General features: G+C 43.1%; 1 protein-coding gene across 4 annotated transcripts in view; it reads left to right on the top strand.

The window, feature by feature from the left end:
- The first annotated feature begins 1,117 nt into the window (after positions 1-1,117).
- The window catches only part of HNF4G (hepatocyte nuclear factor 4 gamma), a 59,678-nt gene continuing 41,835 nt past the window's right edge, over positions 1,118-18,960 (top strand). For 2 of the 4 annotated variants that reach the window (XM_035124895.2, XM_035124891.2), the window contains exon 1: positions 1,118-1,345. The gene's annotated coding sequence lies outside the window, so the exon portion shown is untranslated. Of the gene's footprint in view, positions 1,346-1,379; positions 2,021-18,960 lie in introns of those variants that run through there. The other 2 variants (XM_035124894.2, XM_035124890.2) reach the window with 2 other exon arrangements.

Here is an 18,960-nt window from a genome sequence, read left to right as displayed (position 1 = left end):
GTATGTGAAGGTCAAAACAAGAAAAGCAGCGCAGTGCAATCCTAGACATGTCTACTCAGTCAGCAGCCCCTCTGAAGCCACTGGGACTTACTCCCAGTAAGCAAGTACTGTACAGAATTGCAGCCTTACTGAGTTTAATGTAACTTTCTCCTTACCGAGCAATTCACTAAACCGCAGCCCCAAAACAGATTTCACAGCACAATTATAACCATATATCAACTCAGACGCAAGTCCTATTGACTTCAGTGGGACTTTCCCCCAAGCATGTGGGGTTAGGATTGCAGTCTTGGATGCTCGCTAGTTTCTGGTGGAGGCGAAATGAGCTGCTTTTCGTCAGCGAGCTACAAGAATACGAATCACAGGAAATCCATGCAAGTTCTGTGGCATTCATATTCTGGACACAAATGCACAGGATCGCGCGCAGAGTCTGAAAACTGCCACCCTGCCCTTGAGAGTGAGCACTATTGATCGCAAGCGATCCTCAATTGCCTCGCTAGTACTAAAACCTTGGTGAACTGCAGGCAACCTCATGCTGAGGAAGCATGCGCGGGATCCTGTAGGTGACAGGAGGTCGCTATCAGTTGCACTTCCCTCCCCGCCTTTACTTATGGCAATCCTTCTCATTCCAACCCGGAGTCATAGCTGCCAAGTTTTCCCTTTTCTCACGAGGAAGCCTATTCAGCATAAGGGAAAATCCCTTTAAAAAAGGGATAACTTGGCAGCTATGCCCGGAGTAGATCCCCTCGAACGGAACGGGGCTCGCTTTCTAATAAGCACGCACGAGATCAGGTTTGGGAGACAGGACGAAAAGCCTGCCTGGCACTCGAAACCCCTAACCTTTCAATTCCCTGGCTAATTCGTTGGTTGGGAGAACTGCACTCTGCATGCGCTCAGAGGCACGCTCGCCTCCGTTTTTCTCAACGCGCGCTCGGTCGTCGAGCTCTAGCGGTCAAGGCAGAAAGCTGCAGGGGACGGGGAAACCGGGCCCTGTCGTGCGACGAGGAAAGGTAGCCCTGCGGCGGCCGCTTTCAGTTTTCCTCGAGGCTCCTGGTTACTGTTTAACATCCCCACCCACGTTTCAGTTTGTTTAGTAAATCGATCTGATGCCACTGGGGCTCCGTCTCTCGCCCCGTCGCCATTGCGCCAAAGTGAACAGATTCCCCTCCAAGGCATAGATCTCTGCTCGAAGGAGCTGGGCGAAGCCAAAAAAGCAGCCAAAGGCCCAAGAGGGAGGAGGAGGGAGACGAGAAAGTGGCGCGCTGGGGGCGGGAGGAGGCGTGGAGATGCTCGGCAACCGCTGCTAAACTGACCCGCCCGAGGGCCAAGGAGCAACTCGACCTGGTAGGTAAGTTTCATTCGTGCCGCTGGCGCCTCCCGGGAGAGCGAGCGCAGCGCCGCCCGCCTCGCACCGCCCTTCCTGGCCGGGACGAGACGAGGCCAGCGCGCAGCCAGATTCCTCCGCGTGCTGAGGGCGAGCTGTGCCAAAGCAGAGGATGTGACAGAGCGAGCGAGCGAGAGCAATGGCTTCTGGACTCCAGAATCTGGAGATCGGGGGTTGTGTGTCACGTGCCCGCCTTGCCTGGTGGGCAAACCTGCACGCCCACCACGTGCGATCCCCTGAACGAGCTTCGTATGGATGGGCTCTTGATTTGGGGAGGGGGCAACTTCCCTTCCTTGCCCCCACAAAGGGTAACTCGCCAGTTGCTATTCTGCTCTTGTTTTACTTGCCCAATTAATACTGAAATGATTTTAAAGTTCACGACAGACTTTAAAAAGAAAAAAGAGTTTGGACCTCCTGCAGCGTGCAGAGCTTTTCTTTCATCCCACAATGACAAATCACACACACACAACTCCTGCTGGGTGGGCACGGCGAGCACTCTGAAGAAGCAGGCTTCCCCGCCCAGTGGCTCCAGATAGTCAACAAAGAGGCGTGGCTTGAGACATTCTTCCTTGTTGATCACGTGATTACAACACGAAGACAAACTGAGGACTTCTGGTGGCAACCAGAGATTCTATACAGGTAGGGGATCCACTTTGGATGTGACACAGAGTTTGTGTCTGTAACAGATGCTGGGAGTGGGGGGGGGGCTTCCAATCACAACCAAACAGGACTTCAGGGTCCCAGTTACCCAGCAATGCCCCATATTTTGGTTTTGTTTCCCACTGACAGCACACAACATCCTGTGGGTGCTAGGTCTTCATTGGGCAGGATTGTTTTTTGGTGTGTGTGTGGTTCCCCATCAGTTTAAATAATAATAATAATAATAATAATTATTATTATTATTATTTATATGCCGCCCATCTGAGTGGGTTGCCCAGCCACTGGGCGGCTTCCAACAAATCAAAACGTAGTAATACATCAAACATTAAAAACATTTTAAAAAATTCTCTCTCAAGTGCAAACTTCAGGGTTGCTCTGAGCAAGCTGATAACCCAAAATGACACTCAATTCCTGAGTTCATTATTAGAAAGAATGCTACCCATAATCTCCCCCATTTTGAGGTGGAAGGTTTGCAGGAATAGGGATTTCTCCACTTCAGAGCTTGCATTGTTTCATGTGGTAATAAGCATGCATGCAAAGCCACATGCCACTGTTGAGCGCAGTATTCCTAGCTAGCTTATTTTGTTTAAACAAGTTGGTTTAAATCTGGTTGGTTAGTTCAAAATCAATAAGTGAAATTCAACCCTCCTTCTCCTCAATGCATCTTTATTATATCTCTATCCTGCCTTTTTCCTCCAAGGAGGTCAAAGTGGCATACACTCACAATAGGTTATTCCTTTTATCCTCACAACAACCCTGTGAGGTAGGTTGGGTTCAATGAGCTTCATGCCTGAGCAGGGATTAGAACCTGACTCTATTAACCCCATCACAATTACCGGGCCTTTATGCTTCAGCTGTGGTAGCAGTCAGTGGAGTGATTAGAGCAGGCACCCCCAAACTGCGGCTCTCCAGATGTTTGGGCCTACAACTCCCATGATCCCTAGCTAACAGGACCAGTGGTCAGGGATGATGGGAATTGTAGTCCAAAACATCTGGAGGGCCGAAGTTTGGGGATGCCTGGATTAGAGTGTTAGACTAGAACCAAAGAGGCCAGGATTTAAATCACTCGGCCATGAAGCTCATTGCATGACCCTGGGCCAGTCACCTCAGCCTAGCCTCCCTCACAGGGTTGCTGTGAGGATTAAATGCAGAAACAGAATCGTGTTCACCACCTTAAGCTGATTCAAGGAAAGGTAATAATAATAACAGCAACAAATGGATGGGACTTCTGCACCTTTAATAGCTGTGTTTCAGCAGAGTTTCAGCACAGCTATTAAAGATGCAGAAACCCTGTTCTTCTGTTTTCCTTTTGCCCAGCAACCCTATGCTGCACTCTTTTTCAGCCATGTTACTGTATTTCTTGGGTTGCTAACCCCAACTTTCCTACCTTCTAGGATTGGTTTCCTAGTTTTAAGCCTGCTCCACAAAGTACTTCTGTCCTTAGGGCTTTGGTGTGGTTTTAATTCCAGCCAAAAACACAATTTCATCAGGCATGTGGTGCTATGTTGAGAAAGCTGAACCTGCTTTCCAAATCTCCTCTTTGACAAAACTGATTATGATGACCCGGAATCGGCTCACTTGTTGGCAACAGAGTTAAACACAGTAAGCAGTACCTAATAAATTACTGTGTGTCCTATGCACACCTGCATAGATGTATGCCCATTCAGTTTAAGGGGGCTTATTCCAAGGTAAATGGGAACAGAATTGTGGCCCTAGATGCATTTTACAGCCTAATCCTGTGCATGGTTACTCTGAAATAAGCCATACTGTGTTCAACAGGGGTTTACTGTTAGGGATGTGTGGATAGGATTATAGCCTTAAAGTATGATGTTTGCATTTTATGCAATATACACAAGGAGGGGGGGGGGAACCATGACAATGAAATATTCTGTTAAAGCCAGATACGGGGAGAATATTGTGAACATTTTATTGATAATCCCTTTCTCTGTTTCTCTTCCCGTGTGTGTGTGTGTGTGTGTGTGTAAAGGGAGTTAAGGTGGAAAGCACTTAAAATGCTCTTTTGTAACCTGCTCCATACTTCCCATGATTCCTCTGTCGCTCTGCAGCTTTGAGGAAGGAAAAAAAAAACACAGTTAAAAATGCTGTTTTCATTGCCTGGTACTCAATTCCCTGTCCCTTTCTTCCTGTCTCACAGATGCATGGCAGCTCTGCCTGAGGCACACCTCATACACATTAAAAAAATCAGGTGTAGGACAAGATCCCAATGCAGTTGCCTTGTTCAGAATGTTGTCTTTCATTTTAGTGGCTCATGCAACTGGAGCACACACACACACAAACTTCTCTTCCTCGTCTTTCTCAACTTTCCTTAAGTTTTATTGAAATAAATCCTATTTCCCTTTCACTGTTGGGTAAATGCAGAGTAGCTCGCCATTGGGTAAATGTTCTTTTCATTTCTGAGGCCACAGGGAAGAAGTCTGTTGTGGGAAGAAATCCTAGGTGGGGTGTGTGTCTAATGTAGAAGTTATCACCTTTGGGAAATCAATTGTGAAACTCCAGGGCTGTGTACATAACATGCCTTTAAAACACATCACTTCCCTCAGACTCCTAGCCAGGGCTTTCTTTCAGCCGGAACGTGCCGGGACTTGGTTTCGACACCTCTCAAGTGGCAGAACCTCAGTTAGCTATGTATTTTTATAGCTGCCCCTCCCTACCCTCCCTTCGCTACTCCCATGGCATCATTGCCATTATAAGGGTGTTCATGGTGAGTTCAGGCACCTCCTTTTCTAGAAGAAACAGCGCTGCTAGGAACCATAGTTTAAGGGCGCTAAAATTGCAGCTCTGTGAGGGGGCAAACTATGGTTCCCAGGATTCTTTGGGGGAAGTCATGTATTTTAATTGTGCCAGTAGGCGTATCACACCTCAGTTTTTTGAAGTTAGTATTGCTCCAACACTCTGCATTAGTAAGGTTTTATATCTGGGAAGCAGACTTCATATTCTTATGTATCTCGGGTTAACAAGGATGCTCTTAAGGACAAGGTAGGCAAAATACAGACTGAAGAGGAGTTCAGAAAAGGAGCAAAATAGATGGGGAAATTGTACCACTAGTTTCCACCTGCCTGGTAGGAATCAACAGCACTGTGAATAGGGTGGGTAATCCACTGCATTGTGTCCCCCCTCCCACAACTCAGAGTTTATCTCTAAAATTGTATTGCAGACCACTGTTCTGGCTTTCTCCTTTGCAGTCTGCCACCTTTGTTTCTATAGGAATGGTGTAGTAGTGGATCAAAGTCTTGAATTGGGAAGTCGTCGGATTGAATGTTGCTTCTGCCATGAGTTCCTTAGGTGGCCTTAGTCAAGCCACTCACTTAGCCAGGGGCAGAGGAAGGAGGGTGAGGTGGGTGCAGACCACCCCGGGTGTTACCACTGTGTGTGTGTGTGTGTGTGAAAAAATGCGAGCCGGCACTCACCGCGGGGCCTGCAGTGTGCCCGAGCCATGCGTCTCTCCTGGGAGAGACACAGTGGCTTTGGTGCGTGCAGGCTCCACGTTGCCCAAACGGCATAGCTGCCAAGTCCGGATCGTAAAGATCCGGGATCGGCAGCGCGCGCATGACCGGAAGTTGCGTGACGCAACTTCCGGTGGCGCTTCGCCCTTCTATGGGCACTAGAAAATGGCGGCACCAGCGCCGGAAGTCGCTTCCGTGCATGACCAGAAACATGTAAAAGCAACTTCCGACGCCGGCGCCGCCATTTTCTGATGCCCATAGAAGGGCAAACCGCAACCGGAAGTCGCGTCACGCAACTTCCGGTCATGCGCGGAAGCGACTTCCGGCGCCGCCATTTTCTGGTGCCCATAGAAGGGCAAAGCTGCACCAGAAAAATGGCCGCCGGGAAGAAGCAAATTAAAGGGACAATGTCGGGATTTTCCGCCAAACGGGAGACCGCCGGGAAACGGTAAGCAAAAAGGGGTTTTCCCGGCGGATACGGGATACTTGGCAGCTATGCCAAACGGTCCACTGTAGGGCAGCTGAGTGGGAGGAGGCACACAGACTCCGGCGGCCCCTATGGACGGCTCGCCCTGCCCTGCCCCTGGGCATGCCACCCCAGGCTCCCGATGGCTTCCTCCACCGCTGCACTTAGCCTCTTGTCAGCTGCAATATGGGGGGGGGGGGTAACTCTGACTTACTTAACGGGGTTGATGTAAAGCAGTGGTGATGGAGAACTCCTTCCATCCTGGATCTGCAGAGCCACAGGTTCCCCACCCTTGTTGTAAGGATCAAAATTAGATGAGGCATGTAAAGTGCTTTGAGCACTTGAAAGCACTATAAGAATAATATTGGAGCTTCTGCAGGATAGAAGGAAGCAATGCATTTGGAAGGCATTCCAAACCTCAACTCTTTTTGCACTTGGTTGCAAGTGAACAGAGGACCTGAAACTGAATCCGCAAAATGTTGACCCTCTTGTTTAGCTTAGTGACATGAAGTACCGTATGTATGAATATAACAGTGCTTTCTAGCAACACTTCTTTCCCTTTATACTGCACTTTCAGTATAGTTACATAAAATTACTTGTTAATTGTTCATTCCAGAATAGCAGAGAGATGCTACTAAATATATTACTGTATTGTGTACTGCAATACTGAAAATAAGTTATGTGTGGAAATCATATGCAAACCTGCCTCTTCTTTGTATCTTATGCAAACAAAGAACAATTTGTATCTCCATAAGTTAAAAGTGGTTTGTACAGAAATACTGTAGTATCTTCACAGTTTATCACATTATGGATAACAACTGAACTTATTTTTACTAGCTGATTAAATAGTTTTTACTCTGAAGTTAAGTCCCACTGAGTCAGATGGGGTATAGGTCTGTTAAGAACTCTTAGGAGTTCAATTTTAGACTTGCAGGCAGCAAATCACATGATTTATTAAGTCACATGATAGCAAATGAAAGAGAGGGATTCAGATGATGCGAGCCTTGCTTCAAGATTCCCTGAGTCATTGATCTTTTAACTTTAATTTTTCAGTAGTATTAATGGTAATTTTATAGGAACATATACAATTGTATAAATGTGAAGATTAATTTCTTTTTGACGCCTTGTTTAACTGAACCAATCAGATGTACAAAACCCCTTTCTTGCATCCCAACTTAAGTTGAAAAGCAGGTAAAGAGATTCCCTATTACAGTGACGCTAAGCATGAAATGTAAGCAGGGTTACATATCCTGTATCTGTTATACGGAACCAGTTCTTGTTGCTGCCTAATTTATTGTTTTTGATAGCTGCATTGTTCCAGTGCTTATGCAGAGCCCCATTGAAGGTAAGGAATGCTATTTTTTGGCGATAGATACAACTTATCACAAAGGTGAATTTTATAAGGTCTTTTATGAAACTGCATTCTCCTAGTAAATTATCTTGGTAGCATAGCATGCGGCAACTTCCAGCAACGCAACACACATTGCACCCACTTTTATTTGCATTGCATCTTATTCAAGCTAAGGCTGAAACGTGATGCAAGCTTAGAGGGAATAAGTTCCACTGAAGTTTGTAAGATTTAATTCTGGGCAAACAGACATTCGGTTGGACTGTGAATGTTTTACCATGGTAAATTAGCACAGATGTAATGGTGTTGGGGCTGAATCAAAAACAAAAATCGTGCTAAATTTTAGATCACTTTAGAGGCATTTTAAAATGTAATTCAGCAAATCTGATTGAATCAGGTTTTTCACTTTGCATTTTCATATATATATATATATATATATATATATATATATATATATATGTTAAATTCAGGTTGGAATAACACGTATAATGTCAAAGCTGAAATCTATCAAACTGAAAGAGCTGGGCTACATTTTCAAACCTTTTCCAATTGTCAATTTAAGTTAATTGAAAGCGAAAGGTCTTGGTTTCAGGATTGGGCCATTTAAACACAGGCGTGCTGCTTTCATTTCATAGAAGGGCAATCTCCCTCCACACACGTATTTTTAAAAGGTTCATTCATAATTCTCCCTTCACACTTCTATTGGAAATGACAGAATTCATTATTTTTGAGCTTCGAACTATTTTCCTCCAACTTGGGTGATGAATTGTATGAGATTTACTTCACAACATGACATGGCAGCCCTTGAGATTTTAAAATACTATGGGCTAGCTGCCTGCCCTTTGTAACTCCTCGGGAGAAAGAGTGGAGGGAACTTTAGACCAGACTGCATGTCTCACTACTCTGTAAGTAACAGGAATGGATTGCTATGTAGTGCTTGCAACAGTTTTGGGGGCCTGAGGATCACTGGAGCTCTAATAGGAAACAAACAGACTTTGAGAGACAAAGAAGCAGGCTCCCTTTTCCTGCTTTATCTCCAGGCACATAAACCAATTGGTTATCTTTCCCCCCTCCCCCACTTCCATATATTCGAAGCATATTCAATAATAGAAAAGCCAGTTAAGAAATTATATGTATGCAATAAGTGTTTGTCTTTTTAAAAATGTGCATATCGCCTATTGTGCTAGTGTTAGTTTCACCGGTAAAGCTGAATGTGCCAGAATACAACAGGTGAAGTTTATCATCCAGGTTTGGTTCTGTCCACATTGTGCCATAAGCAACCATCATTGGGCAAAATCCAGAAAAAGTTATGCACTGAAATCCTATTAATCCTTGTCAAATTTAGGATTGTGCTTCTGCATTTTATTTATTATTGGATTTATATCTCCCTTTTCAACTCTCAGGGCCTTTACAAACTTTAAAATACAATTTTAATTACTCACTCCTTCTCCTCTTCATTCTTAAGGTTATGGTGATAGAATCAACATTCTTGTAAGCACTTGTGCATTAAAGAGTGCATGTGAATTTTTCACTGGCCGTTGGCGGTCATTGGGATTGGTAGAGCAGAAGGCAGACAGACCAATAGTAGTGGAGCCAGAGCCATTGACAGTGAGAGCTTCTACAGCTTCTGTATTTGGAACAGGGTTGGGTGAGGACATCGTGCATCCTTCACAACTGGCAGAGCATCTTAGGAATGGACGAATCTGTCAATGTTGGCTTCTTTCAGTTTCTTATTTCCCCAGTTTCTAGATCTCCCCATTTCTGCACCAGTTTGCGATTTATTTGTTTTAAAATATCCTTATGAAAATCCATTCTGGATTTTTGTGCACATTTCTGTATGTAATTTTGCCTAACAGCATATTCTTGTGATATTCCCTTAATGCATTTTATATGTTATATTTACTAAAATATACACATTTGCACATTCCCACCCTTTTTACTTGCATTCCTCTTCACATTATTTGGTTGGACAACTGCATCACAAGTTTTAGAAAAGTCTGAATTTCAAAGGATAGCTAGCTGCGTTTAAGTTCATATATTGTTTCAGGTAGTGCAAATTAGCTTTGCTTGTATTAAAATGCAAACTAAGCTCTCCCCATTCCTAAAGCACATGCTTACTGTATTTTGTCTCACTTGCTGGATCATCACCTTGCTGTGGTGAGTGGGAAGGTCTCACCTGAACAAGAACATTGAATACATGGAGTAGGCTTTGCTATCAAAAATGATCTTGTGAAGCTCTTGTCAGAAGTCCCTACCAGCATTAATGAGCAACTTTCAACCCTTCGAATAAAACTCACCAAAAACCAATGGGCTACTATAACACTGGATGCTGTTGAAGACATTAGAGAATTTTTTTTATTCTCAGCTGGATGCCATTCTATCAGAGATTCCTAAGGAGGATAACATTATCCTCCTGGGTGATTTTAATGCAAGAGTTGGGTGAGATTTCAATCTGTGGAACTATTGGGAAAGAAGGAATTGGCAACAGCAACCAGAATGGAATCTTACTTTTGATGATATGTGCAGCGCACAACCTTGTTATTACCAACACACCCTTTCGACAAAAAGATAAATTTAAAACATCATGGGGGCACCTTTGGTTGAACCACAGACACCTCTTAGACTATGTAATAGCTTGAGTTGAAGATTGCTGTGATGTGCTCCTTACCAGAGCTATGAAAAGTGCTGATGACTGCTGGACAGATCAATGATCAATACGTTCCACGATGACTATCAATATTATACCTCAATACAAGTTTCAAGGAAGGAAACCAAGGTGCAAAATGAACACTCAAGCCCTTCAAGATCCCATTAAGCGGGATTGCTTCCAAATGACTCTTAAGGACCATCTGCTTTCAGAGTTCCCTCACTGAGGAACACTGGACCAAGCTAAAACATCCATTATTGCAGCCTGCAAACAAACTATTGGATACCAAACCAAGAAACACCAGGACTGGTTTGATGAGAATGATAGTGAGATTGAACACATTATTGACAAGAAAAGGAAGGCCTTTCAGATCTGGCAAAGAGATAGAAACTGCACCACTAAGAAAGAAACATATGCTAACGCTAAGGCTGAGGTTCAAAGAAGAACCATAGAACCTGGTGAATAAAAAAAGCTCAAGTGATCCCGCACTTAACAGACACTCTCCCAATTGAAGTGCAGAGTGTTTGAGGCCCAGGGAATTTTCAGTGAAACCAAAATGCTTGTTTACAAAGCTATTGTACTACCAACCTTACTGTACAGTGGTACCTCTACTTACGAATAACTCTACTTACGAATGTTTCTACTTACGAATGGAGCTCCATCCGCCCTCTTGGATGCGGTTTAGATAGGATTTTTTCTACTTACGAATTTTTAGATAGGGTTGCTTCTACTTAAGAATTTTTTCTCCCAATGCATTCCTATGGGGTTCGACTTACAAATTTTTTCGACTTACGAATGTGCGTTCGGAACGCATTAATTTCTTAAGTAGAGGTACCACTGTACGCTTGTGAAATGTGGACCACTTATAAGCACCATCTCCAACTCCTTGAAAGCTTCCATCAATTGTGTCTCTGAAAAAGTCTACATATCACTTGGGAAAACAGGTGAACTAATGCCAGTGTACTGGAAGATGCTAAGATCAGTGCCGAGGGAATGATTTTTCAACATAAACTTCATTGGACTCGTCATCTTCGGTTGCCTGATTATCGTCATCCAAAGCAACTATTCTATTCCAAACTTAAAAAAAATGGAAAGTGTAATGCTGGTGGTCAGCAAAAGAGGTTTAAAGACTTTCTTAAGGCAATTCTAAAAAAAGTAGGATAAACACCAACAATTGGGAAACAGTGGTTTGTGAGCGCTCCAATTGGAGAACAGCCTTTACCAAAGGTGTCATGGACTTTGAAGATGCTTGAACTCAGGATGAAAGGGAGAAATGTACTAAGAGGAAGGCACATTTGGCAAATCCTCACCGTGACCAACTCCTGCCCAGAAAACTATGTCCCCATGTGTGGATTGAGAATTGGCCACACTTACGGACTCACTGTTTAGACCGTGTTCATGGAAGACAATCTACGGTAACTTGGCTACGACTGATTGCCAAAGAAGAAGCTTATTTTGTACCTGATCAAGGTCCCCATGATTACCATTAGTCTGTAAAATGTAGAAAGAAAAGCTACTGTATGTTCTCTTCAGAGACTATTGCTGTGCTGCAGGAAGTTGGTTGTAAAAAAGGATCTATGGGGAAGTTGCCTTTTAAGGACAGACTATAGAATAAAGTCCCAAGGAAAGCCAAAATATTGGACTGTAGCCAATACTAGTCCTACTCAAAGGAGACCTATTGCAATTAATAAACATGACTAGCTTATCTCTTCAGTTCTTCTCTGAATATAACTTAGTTGGATAAAACCCTTTAAAAAAGAGAGAGAGAGTGTGTGTGTAGAGATATAATTTCCGTTCAGGTTCAGATGCATTTCTTTTGTCCTGTTCCACCACCTGTTGTCAAACAGGTTTTGCAGGGTTTTGAAACTGCAGCAAAATATGTTTGTCAGGGTGGTCATAGGATAAGGGTACAAACTATGGATACTGAAATTTCTGTGATACTTTTCTCCAGAGTACTGAAGGTATTGTCTATTGTCTAACCTGGGCTGTCCTAATTTTTTTTTTATTTTAAGTCTAGAAATTTCTAGTTGACACTGTCCATTGCCTGCCCACTTATTGCTGGCAAGGCTTCCTTGTTTGTGAAATTTTATTCTTAAGGAAGCAGAGAGCCAGTTGAAATGCTGCACAGTATTTTGTATTAAATCACACTGAAGACAGAGGCCTTGAATCTTAATCTGATGGCCAAATCTGCCAGTTCTTGTTCTCTTTGATGCAGGTAAAATGGTTAAAAGCAAATTTTGAAATGTGGGTGCTTTGTATCTTTTAGAAACTTGGCTGAGAGGTCCACAAATGGATCCCAACTTCTTGCAAAACTCAGTGTTGAATGTTTATGCTAAGTTGTTCCATTGTTCTGTGCTGTTAAGCAGTTAGGAATCTGTCTAATCTTCTCTGGGCTCCAGTCCATTTGTAAGTGGAATCGAAGAAGTGAAACTGACTAGTCTTTGTGACTGGGAACCTAACACACGGGGGGGGGGGGAGGAGACTAATAGTCCTGAAAAGTGAAACCAACTACGCTACTCCAGTGGCTAAATATCTATTCCCATACAGTTGTACCTTGGTTCTGGAATGCCCTGTGACTTGAATGTTTTGCCTCCTGAACGCCACAAACCCGGAAGTAAGCTTGCAAGCATTTTTTTAAAAAAAATCTGAACGTCCGACACAGTTTCCGAAGCTTCCAATTGAATGCAGGAAGCTCCTGCAGCCAATCAGAAGCTGCACCTTGGTTTTCAAACATTTTCGGTAGTCAAACGGACTTCCGGAACGGATTCCATTCAAGAATCAAGGTACGGCTGTATTATGTTTTGGACAACAAACATGCAGTTGGAAGTATCTAAATCCAGATAGCATATCACAGAGAAATGGCTTTTTACCAACATTTATGATATTTTTATTTAATTCTTATATGATATTCTTATTTAATTCAGTTTATTTATACACCTCTTTTCCACAGCAAGCCATGCTCAAGCAACAGTGAGCTGTGCCCTTGCAACAGATACCCACTTATTATCAAAATAAAAAAATTCCTTCAGTAGCACCTTAAAGTTGGTCTTTAAGGTGCTACTGAAGGAATTTTTTAATTTTGTTTCGACTCAGACCAACACGGCTACCTACCTGCCACTTATTATCAGAATACAGAACATTTTGCTGGACCTGGGAGAGAAATCCGTTAATAAATGAAAATAGCTTCTTTTTTTCTTTTTTTTAAAAACCCCCAACAAACACAGAATAGGTTCAGCATTACAAAGAAATAACCTAGGCTTCACTTTCATTTTGCTCTGTACTTATGTATAAACAAACAAATGAGCGTTACATGAGTAAATACCGTTCAGAGGAGGAAGAGACTTCTTGCCGGGCTAGGTGAGTGACAGCTGACTCCCTCCTTCCTCCTCCAGAGGGGTCCGACAGATCTCCAGAGGTTCTAGCTGCATTCTTGAGTGGATAGAAGCATAAACTTTGGGATGGAGCTTCCCAGTGGTCCTAGCTGCATGAGAAGAGTGTGCAGGTCCTGCTTTGGGAGCATCCCATAAGCAATCTGGTTGGTCACTGTGAGGACAAGGATCCTGGACAGTGAAGGCACCTTCTTGATCTCAATAGGAAGGGAGTTCCAAAGTGTAGGTGCCACCACACTGAACGATCAATTTCTTACAATTGTGGCCTTGTACTACCCCAGAGGACAGGTCTGGATCTAATGGGCTTAAGATGCAAGAGGGAAGGCTTGGGTACAATATGTTTTGATGGTAAGAACACTTTGACAATGGAACCAAATACCCACCAGCGTGGCTGAGGAATCTCCCTCCCTGGTGGCCTTTAAGCAGAAGCTAGGTAGCTATCTGTTAGGGAGGTTCTCACTCGTTTTATTTCCTGCTTCAAATTGTGCCCGCCCTGTGGAATGCCCTCCCATCAAATGTCAAAGAGATAAACAACTACCTGACATTTAGAAAACATCTGAAGGTAGCCCTGTTTAGGGAAGTTTTTAATGTGTGACATTTTAATGTATTTTAATCTTTGTTGGAAGCTGCCCAACAAAGATTTATTATTTATTAAATAGGGGGTGGACTACATGATCTACGAGCCACCCTCAATCTCTAGGTGCTTTGGGGCTTCTAAGCAGTAACTGCTGTTGTTGCATCACTGTTGAAGGTGTCAAGGAAGAGGTTGGTGTCACAAATCCAAATTCAGCGCAAAATGGTTCACTCGGATGCAGGAAGCAGTTTGTATTATAATGCTATCTGGTAGTTCCCAGCTCATTTCTAATTCTTCAACACTGACTTGTTAAAACAAGCCCCTTGTTTTTACACTCTGAAAGGAGTTGCATAACATCAATTTCCTACAGGAAGTTGTCCTTTCATCCGTGACTACCCCTGCAGCATTATCTTAGTGTTTTCTGATGCAGCCAAGGAGTGTGTGTGTGTGTGTGTGTGAGAGAGAGAGAGAGAGAGAGAGAGAGAGAGAGAGAGATTTGAAGAATTTTGAATTATCCATAGCCGGATGGAAATCTGATGTGTGAGATGGGATTGTCAGTAGCCTATCTCCCCATGCTGACGAGAAGCATTTAATTCTGTTATTGGGATATGACATTCTAGATCACTGTTGAAAATCGATAAGCTGCTAAAGGGCAGCCTTACAGCTTGACCTAAATCCATTTAGAGCCACTTTATATACCTCATTAGTAATGTAATTTAAGGGTAAAATGCCTTACCCACATACTGTTATATAGTGTCATTAGTATGTTTATTTTTATTTTTCCCGTCACACAGCATCTTGATAACTGCGTATGTGCCTGGTGGTCTCTCGACGCGCACATTTGCAGAATAAATAGATCAGAGGTTTTCACATTGTGGTCCAGAAAGCTTTTCCGGGTGGTTTGCAAACAACTGATGGATGACTTGATGGTATATCGTCTTCCTTATTTACAGAGGCTAAATTGTATTAGTAGAAACTAAAAACCCATTTAAATATTTCCCCCCTCATATTATCCACGTGAGTAATTGCTGTAATTTCAAAATGATCTTATGCACTTTTGGGAGTGAGGAGTGAGCTTGTGCAAGAATGCCTGTCTAGCAAATAATTTATGGTAAAGTACAACCCAGAGAAACCTTTACAAACTCAAAACATTTGAAATGTCATTTGACATCAAATGTAAAACAAAGTTTCTAATGAGTTTACTGAGAATTCTGCTCAGAATAATCATCTGATCAAGTATGAACAATTGCTAATGATCACTGTGTGTGTGTGTTTTCCTACAATCAATTATTTTTATTCAACTTCTAATAGATAATGCTTGTTTGTTTTGGCTTTAATTAGTAAAACTATCCCAAGCCTCCCTCAGTTATTCATTTATGCAGCGATGGATTCTGTAAAGGCAGGAAATTGGCACAAAACAATTTCTCAGACAACCACAACACTTTCTTTACCCTAAACTCAGACAGTAGTGCTTTAAAGGTGATCAAAGGACATTCCTTTATATAGTAAGTCTGGTGTGCCATTTGTAAATAGCTTCAGGAAACCTTTAGAAGAGAAAAGAAAGAAAGGCGAGGTTTTTTTCCATGGAGAAAGGAACAGGTGCTGTGTTCACCCAATCACCCGAAAGGACATAGTAGGACTCGGGTTATGCGAGAGACTACAGGCTAAGGTGGTGCAATGACTTTTCCTTTTAAAGTAAGGATTCTGAAGTCTCATCGCAGGCAGAACCATGTGAGATTTGGACTCTGTGATGCCTGTTCTTTTTATGGTTCCTTAAAAGGGAGGGAAGAGAGTGTTATGCTAGATGTGGCAATGGGAGCTGTCCCCTGCCAAGGTGAATAGATGAGGGGGGGGCACAGAGGGAAGATTCCAGTTCGAACTGCACTGGCGGCAAAGGGGTAGAGCCCACTTCTCCTATTTCCTGGTTATTGATTATTTTATTAGAATATCAACTATGCAAGAGCAAAGCATCTGACAAATGTCACTTGTAGTTTGACCCTAATGAGGAAATCTTTACTGGACCCGCAGACATCAAAGGGGAAGCTATAGATAAGACTTGGGAGAGGCTGGGATATTTCCTGTTGTTGTTATTAATATTATTATGTTTTATAAATACATCTTATTATTGAAACAAGACTTGAGTGGGACCGGGAGATTTCTTTTTATTATTCATTTCATTTATTTAGAAAAATAAATTCCAGGCTGCTTATTATTGAAACAATCTATAAGCAGTGCGCGTCAAAAGACAATGAAATTGCCAGTATAAAATTTATCATATGAATAAAAGCTGTACAAAAGGTATAGGGCCCAGCATTACAGTGCTGGGAAAGCTCAAGCACCAAGGTATGTCTTCAGGAGATATCTAACATACATATAACTGATGATACTTTCCCTAAGGGAGAATGTGTGTGTGTGTGTGTGTGTGTGTGTGTGTGTGTAGATAGATAAATAGAGAGATAGATAGATAAAACGTGTTTGGGTATTTAGTAGAAAGTTACTGTGTTTAGCTGTGTGCTGAGTTAACAACCAACACATAAGCACACACACACACGCAAACACACACACACACAGGCTTTCTTGGAAGATCTTATTTTGTTTAATCCTTTTGTTGTTAACTCTGCAGCAGCAGAAATGGCCACCTCTTCAAGCTCAGGTCTGTTGATGAATAAAAAAGAATTTGCCGAACCTGTGAGAATGGGACTCATAGGATTGGTTGTGGTCCACTTTCTCCCCCCTCCTTTGCTTCCCCCCCCCCGCTTCTTTTCATTTTGTTTGAGATTGAATTTGAGAAAGAGCTTTGTTCCAGACAGTTGCTTATGGCAGTGGGTTGAGATGAGATTTCGTTGAATCATAGAACTAATACACAAACAGAAAATATGTGAAAATTGAAATGACAAGGTAGAGTAGCTTGTTTGTTGAGGTAGATAAAATAACTAGGTTTGCAGGGAAATGAGAAGGTGTGTGTGTGTGTGTGTGTGTGTGTGTGTGTGTGTATGAGAGACAGATATCCGAACTGGATTTAACCTGAGCCAGAGTTTGTTCTTCATATGCTTATATTCTAGAAACACTTGCTAAAATGAAAGAAACCTCTTCCCCTCTCTCATTCTGATTATGCTAACAGATAATGTTACTATTACTTCGCAATTGTGTTTGCAAACAGTCAGAAAGAGATGGCTAAAGTATTGATATATATATCATCTCTATCTGCATTTTTAATCACTCTGTATCATTTCTCCATAACGTTATTCTCCAAACAGCAAACAGGCACAAGGGATTACGTTGCCCCAGACAGGCAGGGATGTTGCTGATTTCCCACTCCTTGACTGTCCACTTTTCTCTTCCTGGTTATTTTCCCCCTTGTTTTTCTGTGACATTAGCTCTCTGCGGGGCTCTTCTCAAGGACAGGGTGGAAACTGGTGCAGAACCCAGCAGCCAGGTACTGGTAGGTCTCGCTGGCTGGACACATACAGTGGTACCTCTGGTTACGAACTTAATTTGTTTCGGAGGTCCGTTCTTAACCTGAAACTGTTCTTAACCTGAGGTACCACTTTAGCTAATGGGGCCTCCTGCTGCTGCCGTGCCGCTGGCGCACGATTTCTGTTCTCATCCTGAGGTAAAGTTCTTAACCTGAGGTACCACTTCTGGGTAAGTGGAGTCTGTAACCCGAAGTGTTTGTAACCCAAGGTGTTTGTAACCCGAGGTACCACTGTATTACACCTGTCTTGAAAGAGCTACAGTACACTATTTTAAGATACAGTGGTACAAACACAATTGGTTCATGAAGTCTGTACTTCACCTGAAGCGTACTTAATCTGAAGAGAACTTCCCCATTGAATGTAATGGAAAGTGGATTAATCCGTTCCAGACAGGTCCGTGGAGTACTTAAACTGAAAATACTCAAACCAAGGTACTACTGTATCCTATAGTAAAAGGTAAAGGGTAAAGGGACCCCTGACCATTAGGTCCAGTCGTGACCGACTCTGGGGTTGCGCGCTCATCTTGCATTATTGGCCGAGGGAGCCGGAGTATAGCTTCCAGGTCATGTGGCCAGCATGACAAAGCCGCTTCTGGCAAACCAGACCAGCACATGGAAATGCCGTTTACCTTCCCGCTGTAGCGGTTCCTATTTATCTACTTGCATTTTGACATGCTTTCGAACTGCTAGGTTGGCAGGAGCTGGGACCAAGCAACGGGAGCTCACCCCATCACAGGGATTCGAACCGCCAACCTTCTGATCAGCAAGCCCTAGGCTCAGTGGTTTAACCACAGCGCCACCTGGGTCCCTCTGCCAACCTATAAAGTCCTAAATGGTTTGCTATCCATGTTGGTGCTCGCTAGGGCTTATGGGAGTCGTAGTCCCAAGCATCTGGAAGGCACCATGTTCACGAAGGCTGGGCAAACATATTAAGCTTCCCAAAGAGGTGGCGTGTCGGTGTGTCTTTTATATACTATTCAGCTTTTCTTCCAAGGAGCTCAGTGCAGCATGCAGTGGTGCCTCGCTTAACGAATGCCCTGCTTAACGAAATTTCCGCTTAACGAAAGGATTTTTTGAGCGGAGGTTGCCTTGCTAGACGAATTCATTTTACGTAAAATTCGTCTAGCGAATCACGGTTTCCCATAGGAATGCATTGAAATTCAATTAATGCGTTCCTATGGGCAAAAAAAGATTTTAAAAAATTCAATGCATTCCTATGGGATTCGGTAGACGAATTTTTCGTTATAAGAAAAGACCCGTGGAACGAATTAAATTCGTCTAGTGAGGCACCACTGTACAAGGTTGTTTCCTCTTCCCCATTATAGCTTCACAACAGCCCTGCAAAGGCCTGAGAGACAGTGTGACTGGCCCAGGGTCATCCGGTGGCTTGCATAACTGAGTACGGTTGACTTTATATTTGAGAATAGTTGTGACTGTGTCATCTTGGTGTCACAGCAGCCATCCAATTCATCTCAGTTCCCTTGAACAGAAGCACATACTCTATGGTGGATCTGCATGACTGGGGCCCATGAGGTAGATGGGCAACACGTTTTCCA

Source organism: Zootoca vivipara, chromosome 8, assembly GCF_963506605.1.
Source record: "Zootoca vivipara chromosome 8, rZooViv1.1, whole genome shotgun sequence".
NCBI lineage: Eukaryota > Metazoa > Chordata > Lepidosauria > Squamata > Lacertidae > Zootoca > Zootoca vivipara.
The sequence above is the reverse complement of the archived record's forward strand: the minus strand, read 5'-3'. Positions and strand labels throughout refer to the sequence as shown.